This window comes from Hesperophylax consimilis, chromosome 25, assembly GCF_061612785.1.
Source record: "Hesperophylax consimilis isolate HC1 chromosome 25, BYU_Hcon_1.0, whole genome shotgun sequence".
Lineage (NCBI taxonomy): Eukaryota > Metazoa > Arthropoda > Insecta > Trichoptera > Limnephilidae > Hesperophylax > Hesperophylax consimilis.
Genome location: NC_142860.1, coordinates 13,836,788 through 13,853,527, shown reverse-complemented (window position 1 = coordinate 13,853,527; position 16,740 = coordinate 13,836,788). Strand labels below are relative to the sequence as shown.

The 16,740-nt window shown below is 30.9% G+C and overlaps 1 protein-coding gene across 1 annotated transcript in view; it reads right to left on the bottom strand.

Annotated features, from left to right (window-relative positions):
- Nucleotides 1-16,740, bottom strand: part of LOC149411558 (5-hydroxytryptamine receptor 1-like) — a 347,084-nt gene that overhangs the window by 108,739 nt on the left and 221,605 nt on the right. Inside the window, exon 4 of the mRNA XM_089646875.1 lies at nt 12,434-12,519. The gene's annotated coding sequence lies outside the window, so the exon portion shown is untranslated. The remainder of the gene's footprint in view (nt 1-12,433; nt 12,520-16,740) is intronic.

Here is a 16,740-nt window from a genome sequence, read left to right as displayed (position 1 = left end):
GTAAAGATAAACATTTTACCGGGCGAGGTTAGTGCTTACGGGCTATGGAATGATTTGAGGTAAAGATAAACAACATAATTCAAATATTGTAGGTGGTAAATAAGTGTAAATGTTTGTGAATTGTCTTATGTAGTTGAAAATTGTGAGTGCGCATTGATTAAGTTACCAGTATTATTTTTTCTACAATAACGGTAGGGAGTCAACAATAAATAACTAAAGGCAGTCCTCTCATTTCTCATATCCGTGAAAACAGGTTTCTCACAAGCCGCATCCTGATTAAAATCAACGAAGATGGGAAAGTTATTGCGCGGTGTTACCTGACGTACTCGCCACCTAATCGCTGCTTCCTACATCCTATTTCCCATATGTCTTATGAGAGAACGACAGAATAGCTGGGGAGATGCTCATTGTCACAAATATGTGGTGGTGATGTTATGGTTGTGTAGTTTGTTAGTTTGACACATACCCCGTCGTTCACATACATCCGAACATAGAATAAAGAAGAACATTAAAAATGCCCCCCTTATATTAACTTCACACGGGTCCTGAAGAAAATAATTGATGGGCTTAAGGAGTACCGACGGAGAGATTAAAGGGTCTCGCTCAAACGGTATCTCCCAATCCGGCACATCGCGCAGCTGATTATTCAAAACCTCCTAGATCACAAAAACTAGAACATTTTTGGAGGTTCCCATACAAGTTACGAGGCTGATTTGGTTCAGTGTTCCGGCCTTGTGATCTGGGAGGTTTTGGTTCAACACGCGCTCTACCTCTCTTACACTTGCATGACATTGTATATTACCATTGTGAAACACAGCTCTGAATATGAAATTTAAGCAACGAATGGTTGGCCTTTCTGGTCACCAAACAACGCTCACGAGGCATTCCTCTAGTTTTTATTTATTCAATGTGTAGTGGTACGCCACTACTTGACTCGAACGTTATTCTAGAAGTTTCCAAACAAGCTTCTTGGATTTTCTATTATTTTTTTAATAAAATTTGTTTCTGTAGCAACTGGAATGTTCGAGAATGTTTTATTTTCCACCTAGATGAGCGACAACGTGAACGAAATGGTCATTAAAGTACCAGCAACCGCGACATCGAGATCGAATTATTTTACGTACGTGACACGCTTCGGAACATTCTCGAACCTTCCTTTCGTAAATCATTTTGTTGTATTTTCTACGTTTATTTATTGTTTTCGGATGTATTATTAAAAACCGCTTCAGCCAAATTTCGTAGTTATTTATCAATAAAAAGAATACCGAACATTACTACAAATGCATACATCGATTTACAAAAACTATTCAATAATACTCCTGACATGACAGGATTCAAGTATTTGACGTAATTGTCCCAAAATTTTTCAACTCCATATCGAATAAGTTTGAAATAACTGTATTTAAAATAGTGGTTTTGGCTTAGCAGTATAATTATATCTAGAAAGAAAAAAAAACAAATTTAATGAACACATCTGCAGACCGAAAAAATATTTTTTTTTCAGAAAAGAGTTCAGAGTTATTGAATTTTTGATGCCTCGTTCGTACAAGATTGATCGTTATTGAAAGATGAATATATTTTTTTTATAATGATAAGCTTATTTTTAATTGGAGTTTGGGCACACATTCTCTGGACACTCCTTTCTTCGTCCAATCCTTATAAATCTAAAATATCTCTCAAGAAAAGCTCGAAAAAAATCCTATTAAAAAATGAATAGGGTTCGTCTACTCTATTTTATATGCATATAATATCAAAGTAAAACCAATAACAGCTGCGCCTTTGTGACAAAAAGTTATTTATGACAAACAGGACAGTACAAAAATAGATTTAAGTTCTTATGTCCCAAAAATTTACTTTGACAAATTTCGTTTTCCTTTGAAAAGGTTCCCAATAATAAGAAAGCAAAAAATCATTATTATTTGTGAAGGATTCGCTTAGTGGAATGTGAATTTTCAAAGAAGGTTCCATAAATCAGAAGCGCTTTTCAAAATGGCCATTATCAACGTCCTGAATGGACTTACAAAAGGATGTTTTTCAAACATTCGGCTTTTATTCGATATATAAATGTTTTCGGGAGTTTTACAATGGAAACCTTAAAAAAACAAAACTGTGAAGCTGATTTTATGCATGAAACCCACATAATATAATATTGGAGAATCGTGAAATCCGACAAATTTTAAAAATATTATTTTTAATCATTTCGAATAATGATGTATTCATGGAAAATATCCTTCGAAAGGCATTTTTGAGCGTTCACTTATGTAATTAAAACATGATCTGATTCTACGGTCGATTATATATGCAGGGTACAACAAAAGAGACCGTGCAGTTTTGAAGGGCTGGATCATCCCGTAAGATGGGGGTAGGAATCTGGAACGGGTCTCATTGTATCGGGAGGGTCGTGCCGTTTTCAGTCTTTAGCGTGGTTTGGTCTGGATAATACCTTTCTTTAAATGTTTCTTGAAAATGACCGTTGTTTTGTCGCCACCCAGCGGGCCTTCCGGCTGCAATTACCGAATTGTGGGGCTACCCGAAGGAGAATGTTTTTAAACATCGGCCTCGGAAAAACTCGAGGATCGAATTCGGGAGAAAATCGTAGCTGTACCCGTCTAGATGTGCCAAAATCCGGCCGAAAACTTCAGAAATCAATGTATCGCTGCTAGGGCTATTAGCTTTTTTTTGTGATATTTTTATTCTAGATAAAAGAAAATTACATTTTTCACTTATTTAACTAGAAATAATGAATACATTACACATAAATATATTACACAACGATATTATTCACTTTCATTGTTTTGTTGATTGAGCATAAAACTGAACAATTTTTTTTTAAATGCACCTATACTTTTTTCATTTTTAATTTCGTCTGGGAGGCAATTATATTATGTTGCTCCCCTCGTAACCAATAGATTGCTTGCCATAATGAGTATGTATGGTGTTTAAATGTATTTTATCGTGTTGCCGTGTAAAGTGTGTGTGTACTTGGGACGTTTTAATGAGTTCTGTATTTGTATGTATGAGTTTAAAAGAAAATTACAGTTTTACTAATTTAACAAGAAATTACTAAAATAAATTCATTTTTAATTACATTACACATAAATACATAACATAATATTATTCACTTTCAGTATTTTGCGAATCGAGTATAAAAATGATTTTTTTTTTTTAGATGTACCGACGCTTTTTTTGTCTGAAAGGCAATTTTATATGATGTATAATGTTGCTCCCCTCGTAACTAATGGATTGCCTGCCATAGTGAAAACGTATAGTGTTAAAATATATGTTATCGTGTTGCCGTGTAAAGTGTGTGTGTACTTGGGACGTTTTAATGAGTTCTGTATTTGTATGTATGAGTTTATTATTTCTTTTGTAAATAAGGAGACATATATTATATTCATATAATTTTGATAATTTTAATAGTTTTGTTTCCATATATAATTTTTTTGTTGATGTTCTAGGTTTGAAATGAAATAGCTTTTTGATTACTTTGTTTTGTGTTACCTGTAGTTCATTTATATATGTTTCACATGTATTTCCCTAGATTTCAATCAAGTAGTTTAAATGTGAGTGTACGAGGCTATAATAAAGACCATTTTTAATTTTATTTGGTAACAGATATGATATCCGGCTGAATACGCTAATTAAGGGGGTGATTTTAACTTTAATATCTTGAATATGCTGTTTAAAAGTTAGGTGTTTATCAATGCACAGCCCAAGATATTTCTCCTGTATCAGGATTTGCAGGTTGTTATATTAAATTTTTAAGGGTACACATGAGGAGGAATTATTTTACGAGTTGAGCTTAAAATCATGTATCCTGTTTTTTTAACATTCATTATTAGGATATTTTAGCTTTGATTAGGACTTGATACATAAAAAGGCATGATGAACCGTATGAATTTAAAAAGGTCCTTCAAAACTGCACTGTATGTATTGAATACAACGAAAGTCGAAGTTGATTCAACTGAGTTTTTTTTTCTATTGGTCGTTCTACGGTATAGGAAGCCCATTTACACTGATCTATTTTAGAGATTCTATGAAATAGATCATAGAAAAGATGAGGTGGGATCATTATTATATTCACGTTCTAATTTTCTAAAACATATTTAAAAAAAAAGTTATTTCTATATAAAAACTTTGAAACTATGTCCATGCTGGACGGACGTTGGACGGGCCACAGGCTAACATAAATACTGTGCTTTCAGAATTCGCCACAAGATGTCGCCACTTCCGTTGGCATTTCGCACTTGGACGGACCCAGGCCACAAACAAACAAGCACAAACTCGACAGCCAAAATTTACACAACTTCGAATCTACCGGATCTGCCCTGATGATGGACACTGCAACGCTGTCCGAAACGTAGGCTAAAGAAGGAGTTAGCGCAACACGGCATAACACCCCCAAAACAAACAACAAAAATGCTTTTGGCCGTGAGAATCTAAAAACTTACCTACAAGAGTTTTAATTCACATTTTTGTGATATTTCAATACCTTGCTCGCAACGTTGCTTGAAATGGCTTTTGCCAAGTTTGCTGACCAGATCTGAATAGTCTTCCCCACCTTCATATTCTCCATATTCTTCCCCCCCCCCGTTACCTTCAGCAAAGTCTCTGGCACTAGCACTAGACGGTTGGGAGCAGTTGGGACTCTGGTGCGCCATTCACATAAATAAATCACGAACGGTGAACATGTTGCTTGTGCGTTTATAGAGGGGCTAGCAAGCTGAAAATTAAACACGCGAATAATTTGCCTACACGACCAATAACTTTTGATCACTCAACTCAAGCGCAGGCTAACAATTTTACAAATACTATATTGGAGTGAAATGGTTTAACCAATTACCCGCTTATATAAAATTTAAAAAAATATATATGAAATTCAAAAGTAAAATTTAAAACTTTTTCCATAATAAAATTAAGTTTTTTATTTTGTTTTTGGTTTTCTTTTATTTTTCCTTTCTTTCTCTTTTTTTTTGTTTTCTTCTTTATATTTTTTATTTGTTTAATTTTTTTGCTCTCTTGCTCTTTCTGAAAACATTATATAAAAAGTTTATTTAACTACGTTTCTCCGCCTTTTTTACTCAAGCTTTATAATATAAAAATAACAATATGACCACAAATATCTTGTATCTGTATCGAATTATTAAAATTAATAAAGAAGAACAAAAAAACTTGATTGAAAATAGGTATTTTAAAAATACTCAAACATCAAACCAATACAAAAAACTCGAAATATCCGAAATATGCGAATACATAAATTTACTGCTCAGAATATTTTTACTATTGACAAAATTATTGAAGAAATCAAAAAAATGCTTTGAGTAGTTGGACAAACAATAAATAAAAAATATCGGCGAATATCTTTCTGTTTTGACATCATTTTAGTAAGAAAAAACAGCAACGGATAGAACTTTATGTTTATTTGCACGGTATTGTTATTTCGTATTCCAAATACTTTTCGTAGAAAATAAATTACTTATTGTTTCCTGTCAATACGAAAAAACTATATTGACGTGGTGACAAAGTTTCGTTAAAAAAAGTTGACAGTAAAGTGAATATTCGTGGAATGTACAGGGTGTAACAGCAGGTACACGAAAGATTTTAATCAGGATTCCTGAGCATATTTGGAGTTTAAAATATAGATCAGATGTTATTTGGGGTCTGATCTAGGTGGTCGGGTATAGCGGTAATCAAGCAACTCAGGGGTTCCATGACAACTTAGTATATTGACAAATCAACACTTATCTGAAAAGTGATCATTAAAAAAACTAGCCTTTTCCTAAACGTAACACAATTTTACATTTTTTTTTTCATCACTTTCATGTCTTTATATCACTTTTAAAAAATGTGTGTTGATTTGTGGCAAGTCAAGGCAAAAGTGATTGTTAGAAGTTAAAAAAAACACTCTTTATATTAATTTAATATACAAAGGAGGATGGAAAAGAAACAGACCAATTATAAATGTTCACAGATTGTTGATTTGATAATATACAACTAAGTTTTTAGTGAATGCAGACTAAAATATAAAAAGTAGGACTAAGTAAAAAATTTAAAAGCCGAACTAAGTAACACGTATAAAAATGGAAGTAGAACAAATGTTATAAACCTATGTAATGCATTATACAAGAATATATGTGTTTACATTGAAAGGTTCACATTTTTTTTACAAAAGGGTTAACGATGGTTGCAAAAATACAGTGGTTACATTACCGCGGTTTACAATTGGAGAAAATCTTAAAAAAACACACAAATAATAATAATAAACTGAAATTTTCTTAAATAATAGCTAGGCACAAAAAAAAAGTTTAATTATTTATTATTTGTAATGATTGTGAGACGGTAGCATAATAAAATTAAAGCAAGCACTACGTATATGTATATTATCTCCATATAAAGTTAGTAATTACATATATCATTGTAGAAATGTATGCCGCCCTTGAGGTGATTTTGCACAAAAACAGCGCTATAAAAATCAACCAAATATTATTATTTAACGTAACCTATTCACTTTGAACGACATTATATATCACTTTTAAAAAGTGTGTTGATTTGTCACTTGTCCTGAGTTGTCAGGTTACCCAACTCAGGACAGTGGCAAATCAACACAAGTGACCACAGTCATGAAAAGTGAAGAAAAACTACGTTACATTAGGTCAGGTTTACAGGATATTTTTTTCGTCACTTTTTAAAAGTGTGTTGAGTTGCAACTTTCCTTAGTTGCCATGGAACTCCAACACTCTGGAATGTGTCGCAAACCGTCGGCTTAATTCATATTGAATAAAATAAAAAAATAGAATGCTTAACTACCATTTGAAAATTTTACAGGAGGCGCAAAAAACCTCGTAGTGAAATAAAAGAGAAGTTTAAATATTTATTTCTGCTCAAATATACTATAAATCTCTTGACATCTTTATGTAGCATTTAAATAAACACTGTTAATTTTTTCATACTGACAGAGAACCAGATATGTTTTTTTATGATTTTCGGGGCCTAGGTAATTTGCGACTTTTTTCTATCAAGAGAATATCAGGAAGTTCACATAATTACCTTTTCAACTCGACATCTGAATAAACACTATCTTCAAAATAACAAAGTTTTTAAGAGCTTAAAATATGTATAGTTACATTTAAAAATATAATCAAGTAAATAAAGTATAAACTAGTAAAAGAAACTATTTTATATTTCAAAATATAAACTAGTAAATAAATAAAGTATTAACTAGTAAAATAAACTACTTCATATTTCCATTGTCCTAAAGAAAGTTGGGTGCAACCGAATCCGGTCGACCTAAATAACAAAAAATAAAGTAGTTTAAAACAAAGTCTAAAAAAAAATTTAAAAACTTAAGGAAGTATGTTACATGTGGTTAGAAATTCTGAATGCGGGGTCTTAAAAATAAAAATAATTGTAACATTATTTTTACAAAGTTGCTTTGCTGAGAAAAATCATAAAAAATAAACTAGTAAATAAATAAAGTATTAACTAGTAAAATAAACTACTTCATATTTCCATTGTCCTAAAGAAAGTTGGGTGCAACCGAATCCGGTCGACCTAAATAACAAAAAATAAAGTAGTTTAAAACAAAGTCTAAAAAAAAATTTAAAAACTTAAGGAAGTATGTTACATGTGGTTAGAAATTCTGAATGCGGGGTCTTAAAAATAAAAATAATTGTAACATTATTTTTACAAAGTTGCTTTGCTGAGAAAAATCATAAAAAAATAAACTAGTAAATAAATAAAGTATTAACTAGTAAAATAAACTACTTCATATTTCCATTGTCCTAAAGAAAGTTGGGTGCAACCGAATCCGGTCGACCTAAATAACAAAAAATAAAGTAGTTTAAAACAAAGTCTAAAAAAAAATTTAAAAACTTAAGGAAGTATGTTACATGTGGTTAGAAATTCTGAATGCGGGGTCTTAAAAATAAAAATAATTGTAACATTATTTTTACAAAGTTGCTTTGCTGAGAAAAATCATAAAAAAATAAACTAGTAAATAAATAAAGTATTAACTAGTAAAATAAACTACTTCATATTTCCATTGTCCTAAAGAAAGTTGGGTGCAACCGAATCCGGTCGACCTAAATAACAAAAAATAAAGTAGTTTAAAACAAAGTCTAAAAAAAAATTTAAAAACTTAAGGAAGTATGTTACATGTGGTTAGAAATTCTGAATGCGGGGTCTTAAAAATAAAAATAATTGTAACATTATTTTTACAAAGTTGCTTTGCTGAGAAAAATCATAAAAAATAAACTAGTAAATAAATAAAGTATTAACTAGTAAAATAAACTACTTCATATTTCCATTGTCCTAAAGAAAGTTGGGTGCAACCGAATCCGGTCGACCTAAATAACAAAAAATAAAGTAGTTTAAAACAAAGTCTAAAAAAAAATTTAAAAACTTAAGGAAGTATGTTACATGTGGTTAGAAATTCTGAATGCGGGGTCTTAAAAATAAAAATAATTGTAACATTATTTTTACAAAGTTGCTTTGCTGAGAAAAATCATAAAAAAATAAACTAGTAAATAAATAAAGTATTAACTAGTAAAATAAACTACTTCATATTTCCATTGTCCTAAAGAAAGTTGGGTGCAACCGAATCCGGTCGACCTAAATAACAAAAAATAAAGTAGTTTAAAACAAAGTCTAAAAAAAAATTTAAAAACTTAAGGAAGTATGTTACATGTGGTTAGAAATTCTGAATGCGGGGTCTTAAAAATAAAAATAATTGTAACATTATTTTTACAAAGTTGCTTTGCTGAGAAAAATCATAAAAAAATAAACTAGTAAATAAATAAAGTATTAACTAGTAAAATAAACTACTTCATATTTCCATTGTCCTAAAGAAAGTTGGGTGCAACCGAATCCGGTCGACCTAAATAACAAAAAATAAAGTAGTTTAAAACAAAGTCTAAAAAAAAATTTAAAAACTTAAGGAAGTATGTTACATGTGGTTAGAAATTCTGAATGCGGGGTCTTAAAAATAAAAATAATTGTAACATTATTTTTACAAAGTTGCTTTGCTGAGAAAAATCATAAAAAAATAAACAAAACAAAAATGAAATGGCGCCTTGTCTCGCTTTTGACAGTCAAAGTCGTTTACAGTGTTTTTTTTAAATAATGTGTAGTAGCGTCCATCTCGAAATATATCTAGACAGAAAAACTGTGTAAATTTCAAGAACGCTTCTCCATATTCCAAGCGGAAAAATTGATAAATTTCATATCGTCTGAGATGGTCGTTCATGATTTTTTGCTGCCTCGTACACACGATGTTCTGCTTTTAGTCAAGATTTTGTAAAAAGTTGAATAATCTATTTGAAACCATTAAAAGTCACTTTGGTTCATAAGAGATGATTTAACAAACATAAAAAAATACAATTGTTGGAAGATTGTAGGTAAATTATTTCGAAGACCTATTTTCGTAAGAAGAAAATGTTTTGCCCTAAGAACATTTTGAATTAATCATTGTCTAGCTGGCTTCTGTTTTTGACATGAATCTTTGACCTTCGTCTCGCTATTAGTAAATTCTAAATAATATATTTAAGACATGCATACATGTTCTTGAGAGTAATATAATAAACGAAAGCTAAGAAAACAAGTTTATAATTTTTTTTCTAGTTCTTTTATTCGTTTGACATGTGGAGCTTTTTTAAATGTTAATCTGTGATACATATTTGAATTGGTGACCGGATAATTCATCAAAATGATAATTCATCACATCTTTAAAATTAAATATAAAGTCATGAAAAGTGATGAAACACAAACTTTATTAACTGGGTTAAGTACGTTAGGTTAGGTTAAACTTTTTTTCATCGTTTCTAATGAATTTATATCACTTTTTAAAAGTGTGTTGAATTGTCACTGTGTTGAGTTGTCATGGAACCGTAGTTGTATTACAATTAATCTTATAAAAGTATTATGTAAACTAAACCAATTTAAATTAGATAACACATCTGCCCTGATAATGGACACTGCAATGCTGTCTAAAACGTTGGCTGAAGAAAAAGGTAGCGCAAGACGGCATAATACCCTTAAAGCAAATCACTATAATACTTTTGGCCGTGAAAATCTCAAATCATATCCAATTTAAATAAAATAAAATATATTTTTAATTAATTATAAATGTTTAACTCCTTGTAAAATTATGTTAGATAAGTCGTTCTCAACCGATCTCAACTAAAATATAATTGCGCTTATTTTGAATATACGTGAGGTTAGAAAGTACATACAAACCAATATTATAAAATTAATATAATAAAATAAGGTTAGGTCACAGACATAGGAATTAATAGACGAGAAGATAATGGCGAGGGGTAAAATCAACTGTTGAAGAACGAAGGGAGTGAAGCTGACTGTGATTCGTCAATAAATCAATCTGACAGTAAATAGGCATCTCGCATTATAATATCACCATTTACTTCTTAAAAGTAAAATCTGCTTTTGAATGAATAGAAATTTTTACATGGGAGCGCAAATTACTCGCCCCGTTATGAACAAATTTGCGAAGTCCAAATTCGGCAAAAAAAATCGGTTCATTTTCAGAGTCGAATATTTCGTTTAAGTATTTAGTTAAGACACTTTAATAAATGATCATAATTTACTTCCCAGCAACCAACCAGCTTTGTGTTTCGCGTCCAGACGTTTCTCGATGTGATAGTAACAACTGATTCATGTTATACGATGTGAATATGCTTAAAATAATGCTTATATATGGAATGTAATATCAAAATTGGGTTTATTCTCTTTTTCACATCTATTTTTACAAGTTTTCATAGTACAAGTCAACATTTTGCCGTGTTATTTCGTAAAATGAACCGATGATGCTTCGACCATAGTTCGCACAAGAATGATGACGTCACGTTTTCAAATTTCACTTGAGGCCATACGCGAGCACAGCCGGCTCCAATGGAACCGGTATGGGGAGTGGGGATAATACGCTTTTAATCACTTAGGGCAGGTCTACTAATATTCATATGTCTATGGGTTAGGTACTATTTTGTCAGCGAAAACTACAGCATATGAATTTCATAGCATAGATGAAGATTTGTAAATAAGGTTAGGTACTATGTAGTATTATTTTTTAACGATGAAGCAATGTTTATAAGACAAGGTTTTATGCATAGCATAAAGGATAACAAATAATTTTAAGCAATAATTAGTCGCCTGAAATTATTTGTTATCCTTTGTGATATGCATAAAACCTTTTCTCATAAACATTAGTTTATCATAAAAAAATAATAATATTTGACAAGTCAAAATATTTCACCAATAAATTAAGATATAATATATCTCGACGCCATCTAGTGAGAAATTTAGCACTATCAAAGCCTTTCCTACAAAAATAAATTTGGTTGTTTACAAGTGGAAAAAATAAAATAAGCAGTAATTATTGATTGAGTTACTAGTACATGTTGAATCATTTGACGGGTTGGAAATAAGCCGACATAGCTCAGTGGTTTCAGAGCATCTGACCGGAAATCAGAAGTTACGGGTTCAATTCCCGTTGGCGGCATTTATTTTTACTAGGGAGATATTTTCAATTTATATCGATATTTCAGGCGACTAATTATTGCTTAAAATTATTTGTTACTAGTAATTGGGGGGGCATCACAACTTTCCCAACGACGGTACAAGAAAATTGATTAATTATCTTCTTCGTCAGACATGTCATATTTTTTAAAATAAAATGAAGCTATATTTAATTATTTTGAACGACCGTAGATCCTCCATTGTCTTTGCATACAGCATTTGTTAGTACATTTAGATTACACTCAGTGGCAGTTCATCCCTTAGGTTAGTTGGTGTTTGACCCCGCAAAATTATAAGACAACAAATAGTAAATTACTTGCATCAAAACAATTGGTCTTATTCTTAATTTATTTTAAATGTACCGCGAAACAGCAGAGCTGCGAGCGGCGGCGGCGAGACTTGATAATTGATATAGATAATAATGTATGGGGATTTTTCACAATATCAAATAAAGATTAGTTACATTTTTTTTTCAAATGACCTACCACGCCTGGATCCCTAGAACTGCCTTTGATTACACTCTTTAACAAATATATGAGACAGAAAAAATAACAATTTAGTCAGCGAAAACTAAAAAATATGAATTTCACTTTGATAGTTTACATCAAGGCATATCTCGCCGCCGTTAATTTGCCTAGAATATAATATAATTATATTTATTATGGAAGTGAAATAACCGATTATCATAATATTTTCAATCTATGAATTTCATATTATGTAACAATTTAACTTAACTTCACTCCATTTTTGTAATATTTATATTTTCTGTAATACCTGCATCAACTGTAAAGCGCCCCTGAGGTGATATCTCACAAAAGCGGCGCTATACAAATTATCCAATAAATAAATAAATAAATCTGGTAAAACGAACGTGTTAGATTTGTAATATAAATTGGAAGCTTACATTTTCTGTGTTCTAGGTAGCCAGGATGAATTCTTGAAAATCAATGTCTCGTTAATTCTTAATTGTGTTGACATCTTGCTGTGAACCTGAAAATAAAGAAAAATATTACATTATAACAATAAAATTCTCTACAGAAATAATAAATAAATAAAAAAGAGTGAGACAAACATTCTCGGGTTACGAAAAACCTGACAAGGAGAAAATATTGCTGGCATTGTAATGGAGGACTTAGACAGCGGAGGAATTGAACATACTACGTCTGCGTGGGACCCAAACGCGATGCCAACTCAGCCACTGACCGGTAAACAATAATATTATCTTTTAAAACTCCATTACATATTTATCTATCTTCACAAACTCTATTTCATGCCCACGAAATACAAAAGGAGCGTAATATTTTATAATAAAATATTATAATTACTAAAATTTATTTTATTGCAACCAACGAGTTTGACAGCCTGAAAAAAAATTAAAGGCATAAAAAAAGATAGTTTGGAAGAACCTAATTCATATTCAAATACCTGCTTACATATCTTATGATTTCAGAGGAAATTTTGTTTTGATTTATCAAATAAGAGAAAATTTAAAAGAAAAAAAACAACTTTTTTCAAAATGCTTTCCACAATTTTGATACAATCCATAAAGAGTTATTTATCGTAAATATAATGCAAATGTTTTTATTTGAATACCGCACGGAAGTTCCAGCTGCCCGGAGCCATTGAGACTATGGCATTCCCAGGTGGGTTTTGTTGTGATTGAAGCGAGCGGGGAGGGGAAGGAGATGAAAAAGAAAGCTAGGAAGTACCTGGCTATTCAGATTTGGCCACTGAATACTGAACACGGCATAAGCAACAATCTTTCAACATGGCGATTATGGCTGAATTAGTGATAATACCACAAATTTCTTTTATATGTTTTTTTCCCCACTAAAAATACACTTCAAAGGACCTCCTCTAACCTGGTTAGCACCCAACTCCCTACCCCCCCTAAAACTATATTTCCCAGCCAGTAGTTCACCTGTCAAAACCACTCCTTTGTCTTACTTAGTACATCAAAAAACGATTTTTTTACCTACGAAGCAAAATATTATTACTAGAAAATACTTTGCCGTAATTTCGTTCCAATCTAGAAAATTAAACCAACAAACTTTATACTGTTTAAAAAGCAATTGAAAATTTTTAATAATAATAAGCAAACCGAAGTTTTTGAGATATTTCACTAGAAGGGTTTTGTTTATAGATTGAAAATAATTTGAATTTACAGAATTAAATTACGTTAGGAATAAAAAGATACTAACATCGAGTTAAAAAAATAAACAATGGAAAATTTCAGATTTAAATAAATACAATAAAGGACGATCCAAATTTACACATAAAATAATGAAATTTGTGTACCTGGTTACCAAGAGTATAAAGATTTTTTGTTTTAAAAGAGTGGAAAAAACGCATATTTTTTAAAACTAGTTTATTAATAAATCTAGTCTTCATAGCTCTGGATCAAAATGAAGCAAGAAACGTAAAAGCTGCAATATCTTAAAAATTCTAGGCAAAAAAAAGCTTTATTTATTTTACTACGCCGAAACTCATTTTAAGAGTTTTTACTGCTTTAAACAAATAATGTTTTTCCTTAAAGTCATTTAAATAATGTGATAATAGGATACTTTTTATGCTCTCACTATTGGAAAGATAACATTAGTTAAAGAAGTAACTTAAGGGTTTTATTTCTATTTAAAGCATTCATATTAAAATTCCTTCTGAGATCGAGTTTTCCTTTCAAAATGGCAATGCTCTGAGAAACACGTCTTACAGTTAAATATTGTAAGAGAAATAATGTATTTTATTCGTATAATTTCATGATTACCTACAGTGAAGTAGTTTTATTAGGCAAGTTGAAGTTGATTAAATTATTATAGAAAATGGTTTAAACAATGTAGGAATTTCTGGATTCTTCTCTGGCGGATGAGTTTATTTGCTTAGGTAATTTTAATAGGTAATTCAGAAGTTTTGTGTTGGAATCAAATCTACGGGTAGGTTATAATGATGAAATGGCAGTTTTGTCAACTTCATGTGTTTGCAAATGAGGAGCTTTATCACGAAGAGAAATATCAATAAGTACATTTTTAAGTAAGTAATAATTTATGATAATATTTTATGTTAATCTTTAAATATGCTCATTCAGTTTATTGTTGGTCGTGATCAAAAGTCACAAGCACACACTTCACCACAATATTTAATTACACATGCCTTGATGATGGACACTGTAACACTCTTCGAAACGTTGGCTAAAGAAGGAGGTAGAGCAACGCGGCATAATACACCAAAAATAAATCACGAATTGTGAAGCCTAGGCAAAAAATTTATAGGTAATTATGAGTATAGTTTTTTTGAAATGTAACTAGAAGCATACCTACACTGAAATATGATGAGTTTTTTTACATTGTTTACCTACCTAGTAATTTCACTTTTAGAAGGATGTAGTAGTAGTTGGTAAATGTTTAACTCCGCGAAAAACCACTTAAGTATAAATAATGCATGAAGATATCATGTTGTTGCACCTAAGTATAAATAGAGATGTTAAAGACGGGTTGTTTCATAGAATTTGAACAATCCATCAAATTTCAACATTAATTTTCAAGTTCTGTCAAAGTTCTAATCAAGTTTTGTTATTATGTCATTATGGGCTAGTTGCTTATTAATAATAACAACTTTCACAGAACTGTGAAATTTTATGAAGTGTTCAAATTCTGTGGAACAACCCGTCCTGAGAATAACAAAACAGTTTGGGGTCTTTCTGAAAACGCTTCTCAAATATGCTATTTGATTTTTCAAGAGTTGTGTTTGCCCGGAGTCAGTGACACTACAGAATGAGATATATATGGTTACAGCAGAGAGTGAGGATGGGAAGGAGATGGGAGATGGAAGGTTGGAGTTGAAAGTTTCTGGAAATTCATATTTGGTCACAAAACACAGTTAAAGACATTTCAAGTATTCAATTCTGAATTGTAGCGTTTCCCCAGGGTGATCATTAGATAATAGTTAAACAGGCAACGGTTACGAAATAAATTCTAAATTTTACTTTTATTATAAAGTTATTCTTTTGAAAATTATATTTTCAGCTTGTTACCTCCAAACTTAAATAGATAAATATATCTTCAATCTAAGTATTTAAGTAGTTTCAAGAAAAAAATGAATCGTATCATACTAGCTAAATTCAGATAAAGTCACAATCAGATGTAGACAGTAGTTTTCTACATATTTTGAAAATCATGTTTGCAAAATTTCATCATGAAGTATCAAAATTGTGCTTTAAGAAATTTTATTTTGAAATCTCATATAGACAGTGACCTTCCTCTTATTTTAAAGGCCTAGTGTGCTAAATTATATCAATCCACGAATATTACTGCAGATTTCTATAAGAAAACAAAGGCAGCCACCTACGCTCTTCCTTTTATAAGAAAATATGTAGAAAACACCAAAATTATTTTCAAATTGCTAATTAGGCGCTCTCTCAAGAAAAAAATACTTCATTAGTTTTTAAGTAAGTAATGTAAAAATAATTTCATTCACCAGTAAACAAATAACCTAACAATAATAATATATTGGAATATCTTTTAATACTACTATAATAAGCGAAAAATGGTAAAAGATTAAGCCTGCAAAGATTTGAACCTGTAACGCCTTGAACTCGAAGCATTGGATCACTCGACCACTTCTCGTATATAAATTCTTACTCTACTGTAATCCTGCCAAAAATTTAGCTATTTTATATCGAAGGTTTTGTAGAGACAAGACCCTCACCTTCAGAACTATTGTGAGGTGTACAATTCAAACACAAACGTAAAAAAACCATTTCACCTTTAATCGAAAATATGTAAAAGATAACCAAAGTGGAATTCGAAAGACTTGAAAGATTCCAAAAACATTTTCCCGATATCGTTTCTTCGTATTTTATCAAATAGCTATTCTTAAATTTACATTCTGCAACCCACCTCTGCCATGTTAAAGAAAAGAATTGGAATTTTTCATATCTCCCGTTTCAAAACCGCGAAAGAGTTATAAAAGGTATAATATATCCTTGAAATGATACTAGATGAGGTTTCCACAAGTTATTGAAGAATAAAATTGAGAAATAGTGATTACGACCCAGTTTTGCCTGAGTTTTTTCTTATCACAAATATACATAGAATACGTGGTAAAATTAATATTCAAGATATCCAGAGCTCGTGGTGAAAATGAAGATTCTATAAGTAAAAAGTTGCGTTTACCTAGAAATTTCTATCGGAAAATGTTTAGAAAAAATCATGAGGC